We start from the raw sequence: 5,876 nt of genomic DNA, 5'->3' as shown, positions 1-5,876 counted from the left end.
TCAACTCAAATCTCTGTGTGATAAGAGCGGGAAAATAAAACCTGAATACATTAGGGTTTATGAAAAGGGTTTTCATAATGTGGCATATTTTCTTGAAGATTTTGAGGAAGAGCATGTTAGGATTATCCTTAGTCATGTACATGGAGGGAATATGTATCTTGACAGGTCGCACCCAATCACAAAGGAAGCAATTCATGTAGTGACTGGTTTTTGGCAAACCAATGAAGTACCAAAACTGAGGACAATTTCAAAAGAGATTGTGTTTGCACTAGCGCAGATCACTGTTGACGATCGTGCTATATCAGTCAACAACATTGCAGATCCAACAGTTAGATTTGCAACTATGGTTACTGGCTATCGAATAATTCCATTCCAACAGGATGAACAGTATACCATCTGCTGTTGTGCATGTCGCCTACATGATGATAGTAGAGAATGCAAATTATGATTTGTGCGAGGCAATGAGAAGTCAATTAATGCTGAACTTAAAATCAATTAAGAATGAAAATAGTCAAAATTTCAAATATGGTCGACTGTTGATTGGTCTATTCTTCTACTTTCAAAATTTCATATCAGGAATTGGTAACATTTCAATGGTCTAAAGACATACCAGTGACAACCCAAATCAAAAATAGCATTAATGTTGTAAAGAACACATTTACTGTTGCCATGAACATATATTTTAATTATTTTCAAAAGGAGATGACCATGAGGTTAAGGCTATCTGATGAACTGGTGAAACACTTTGAAAAAGATATATGTTTCATTGTAACCACTAAATTTTTCTTTATGGAGGCCATTGAACCCAGGGAAGAAGAAATGGAAGAAATAAGCTATGAAGTTAGCTATGACTTACTAATCGGTTATGCCAACAACCTTTTAGCATCTCCTAAGGATAAAAAGAAGAAAATATTGGGAACTTACCAGGAAAGGATTGCACCTGCTCAACCCAGTACTGCCAAAGAGAAAAAGAAGAAAATTGAGCAAGCAACTTCTGTGACCACTGGTACAAGCGTGACAAGAAGTATTCAAGTCAAAAAGGAACCAGTACCCAAAATATATGCAAAGAAGAAAACTACAACAAAGAAGAGAGGTAGACATCTCATTCTTCAAGCAGAATCTGAGGATACTGACACTGAAGAGGAACCAAAGAAGATGAAATTGACTGGTAAGAAATTCAAACCAGTAAGAGATATTTCAAAGCAAAGTACTCCTATTAATGTTACATCATACAAACCAATGATTGATATTGAGAAGATATTAAAAAAAAAAGGGAGGAAATGGTTTGATAATGTAAAAGAATATTTTGATTCATTTGATGAAGGATAGAAACAAGAAATTGTTCAAGAGGTAATCAACCATCTGTGTCAATACAATCGGTTGCCTCAAGATATTGAAAATGACATTTCTAATTCTTTATATTCTATTCTTGAAAATAAATAGAAAATTGTTGTAGATCAAGATCAAGAAGTTATTGATAGAGTTTTCATTCAATATTTTCTTGAGTTATCTAGAGATGAATTATTAGCATTGCTTGCTAATTTCAAAGGACAGTTTCATTCTAAGACAAGAAGTCTGAGGTTATTGGGTGGAAAGACTCAACTTGTCGAAGATAATACTCATAGAATAGCTAAAGACATTCAAAGAATGAATGAGAAATTGAAGTATCATAAAAAAAAACCTGACCAAACAAAGACTGGAGCTAGATGTTGATTTACACCAGATGTTGTCTATCCTGTTAAGAATAAGGATGGCACAACTTCTCCACCAGTTATTTTCTTTGTGATGATACTAAAGAAATCCAAGCAATATTGACACAACTAGTAATGTCATTGAACCAGTCAAGGAAACTGAACAACTATTGAATATTGTTGAGCAACAATTAGTAGAGGAAGCATCGGTTAATGAACGTAGTGTGGATATTCAACCACCACCGGAAAAAGAACACCAAGTTGAAAATCAACAAACACCGGTCACTACAGCTACACATGAGAAACAAACAGAGGTAGAGAAAGAGAAACCAAAGAAAGAGGTTGAAGAGAAGGAGATAGGAAAGTAAAAGGATGAAGAGAAAGAGAAAACAAAGGAGAAGATAGCAAAGAAAAAAGATGGAAAGGAAAAAGCAAAGGTGAAGCAACAAACTGATGACAGGGATGAATCAATAAGAATTAAAGGACCTATAGATGTAGATAATTTGAGTGCATATAAACTTATGGAGATTTCTACAGTGATGCAATCCCAGGCTCAAAAGAAAAGGTTAGAAAAGTAGAGAAAAGAAGCAGAAACTATACAAACTGTTGTTGATATTCAGTCAAGTCTCCTACCAGAGACTGACACTGGCAATTTGTCTACCCCTATCAACAAGCTTGGACAGTTGGTTTTTGATGCTACTGGCCAACTGAAATCACTTGAAGAAGCAACACATACCTTAGCTGAAAAGAATTACAGAAAGAAGAGGGGAGAGCAACTAATGTCAGATATTGATAAAAGGAAGATTGCTTTATCTATGTATAAAGATCTTTTGAGAACTATTGTTGAAACTGGAGGAATAATTTTGGCCTGTACGTCCAACGTTTCATTTTTCTATTATGATTTGAAGAAGAGGCGAGAAGAGACATAAAAGGAACTAGAAAAGACATGTAATGCTTACATACCATTACAGGATTTAGCCTTAGATTTTGGCAAATCAGTTTATGCTTTGCAACATCTATTAGATGTTTACGATTTTGAATAGGCTAAGCGACTTAGATCCTTAAAATAACTAAAGAACCAGTTGAGTCCAAAAGTGGACATCTTACAAAGGGCATACAAGGATTCAGAAATGGTTTTGGCTACCCCAGAGATGAGCATAGTGGATGCAATGGAAGAATTCATTGCACAAGTTATGACAACTATTGAGATCACTGAAACATTATTAGAAACATGGGATAATGATTTTGCACAGATGAAGATTACTTTCAGTGATATTTTCTTAAAAAATGTGGTGAACACTCCTTGAAAAACTCTTATATTTATGCATATGTAGTTTTTGATGTAAATTTTGATATAATATATGTATTTTACTTTTCAATTTGGCATTGTTGTCAAAGGGGGAGTAGAAATATGTATGTGATATGAAAATTTTGTATGTACTGTTAAGGGGGAGTTTGTAAAGGGGAGAAGAAATATGTATGTAACGGATGACTTTATGTGTTGTCATTGATGGCACATATACACATATACATATGTTCACATTGTCATAGTCATCTTTGTTAAGACAAACTGGTACTACTCCTAAGTCTTTATATTGCAAACCGATATCATTTGTATAGAGAAGTCCAACTAGTTTGAAGGTGTCTAACTGGTATATATAGACAACAGGTATATGCAGGAATGACAATTGGTTTTAGTCAATCCCACTGACACCAGTTTGGAGATACTACGGAAATCAACGAGGCAAATAGAGGACAATCGGTCTATGAGTTGGAAGTGGTTAACACTCAACTGGTATCGATGTTCCAACCGGTCTCACTGATTGTGTGATGAGTTATCTCTAACTGACAGATTTGGAGGTGATCTATGATGTGTTATCAAAGATTGTCTAGATACACTGAACCTAGGAAATTGTGATGAGGTTCTTGAGCTGACATGAAATCTAATGTCTATAAAAAGACATTGTGATGAATTATTTTGTAATGGAAGATACAAGTGTTGTTATGAGTTAGAGTTGATGTGATTTATTGAAGGAGTTGCAGAGTATGTCGGTGATGCAGTATTGAGTGAGCAGAAGAGGATTTATACAAGCAAGATGTGTTATTTCTAGATCATACCACCTATTATTTTCTAATCACTACAATAGTTAAATCCCCTAACCGGGTAAACTCTAACAAGCTTCATTGTACAAATCCTCTATGTTGGCATTTTTAGTTTGTTAGCATTTTGCATATAGATTGCATTAATGATATGTTGTCATTGATGTCAATTGAACCGATAATGGTATTCATGTTATTGCTGATATTGTTGTTTTTAATATTGGCTAGTAACCGGTAAGAAGAGCTTTGTGGAAGATGTTGTAAACTGGTGTGTTAATTTTGTGAGTTGAACCAGTAAACTGGTGTAAAGGGTTAAACCTTTCTATGCAATGTAACCAATAAACCCTATCAATTGTTCAACCCTAACCGATCAAGTTTTTTGGTTTATTATCTGATGAGCGGTAATGATGGAGACATGCGTGATCATTGTATGAGGATAAGTTCAGATTGTTTTGGTGCGTTTGTTTGTTGTCTAGGGAAGGAGAAAAGTTGATTGCATCTAATGCACAACGTGTGATGAGTTACAAAGTCCGATGAAGCGGTGATCATGGAGCAGTTGGAATTTTCTTGAAGAATTGGAAGAGATTGCTAAGATTTCTAATGCTCAAGATTGTACCGACTTGTTTGTAATCTCGATGATGAGAATTACGTTTTTGTTGTGTTATTGACCTAATTGATTTGTCTTTAAGGTCGATGAAGTTGTTTGTAAAAGTTGTTGGCAAGATTGGTAGAAACCTATTGAGTGTGTAGTTGCTTAACCGATGAATGGATCTACACTTTGAGTAAGGCAGATTGAAGCTTAAAAGGATCTAATCAAGCAAATGTAGTGCTATTCAGACAGATCAAGAAAACCTGTTGTTTTCTAACAATTACATTAGAAGTGAAATCCCTTAACCGGGTAAGCTCTAACAAGCTTGGTTACTTATTAAATCCTCTAACAAGGTGGTCCGTTAGCTTGGACTCTTAAATCCTCTAGAGAGGTTACTCCTAACAGGGTATTGTGATTTTCATCAGGGCATATTTGTAAATCCCTTAACCGGGTGATTCCTAACCAGAATTAGTTCTTAACAAGACTTATTGTAAAACTTTAACAGGCTTGGCTCCTAACAGGGTGAACTTCAGAAGAGTTCATATAGTTATCCTTGTGAGTCTCATCTCACCATGGTTTTTACCTATTTGGGTTTTCCACGTATAAACATTTGTGTCAAGTGGTGAATGTTTTTGTGGTTATGATCTTATTTGTTGATTTGATTAACTTCTGATAAGGCATGATAACTAGAAGCATTAAGAGATGAATATGTTGAGATATGATTAAGCATTGTTGATGTTTACAAGATTGGAGTTGTTTACTATTAAGTTGTCATAATAGTCAAACCGGTTGATGTCAAGTATTCTTATGAATATTGATCTTAACTGTGATATGTTTACTATGTGATTGAATCTGAGTTTGGGAACTTTGTATCAGTTTTTCAGTATACCGATTCACCCCCCCTCTCAGTATTCTACTGGATACTTATTCTTTCATCATACCATCACTCTAACCAGGTGATCAATTAGTTTGGGTTTTAAAATCCTCTACCGAGGTTACTCCTAACAGGGTACTACCTTTAATCAGGTATAGCTCCTAACAGGGCTTTGGGATCTTTAATAGGATTCGCTCCTAGCAGAGCACTTTGTAGACCTTAAACGGTCAGTTACCTATTTGTGCATATAGTTAACTTGTGAGTCCCATCTCACTGTGGTTTTTCCCAGTTGGGTTTTCCACGTATAAACACTTCTGTTATGGTGGATGTTTTAGTTGTTGTGGATGCTTTTATAACACTTTGGATTGCATGCAAAGTTTTAAGTAAGCTGGTTAATTATTTTTACCCATCTGTGTTTAAAGTGTTATTCTTGCTGCTATCACTGATTCACCCCCCCCCCTCTTAGTGCTTTATAAGTCTATCACAAACCATGTTTTTGTCATCTGAAAGTGAAAATCCACCATGTTGCTCAATATAAACTTCCTCTTCAAGATCTCCATTCAAAAAAACATACTTAACATCCATCTGATAAACCTTGTAGTTATTTTGTGTAGCATAAGCA

Source organism: Cryptomeria japonica, chromosome 9 (assembly GCF_030272615.1).
Source record: "Cryptomeria japonica chromosome 9, Sugi_1.0, whole genome shotgun sequence".
NCBI lineage: Eukaryota > Viridiplantae > Streptophyta > Pinopsida > Cupressales > Cupressaceae > Cryptomeria > Cryptomeria japonica.
Note: the sequence above shows the minus strand (reverse complement) of the source record.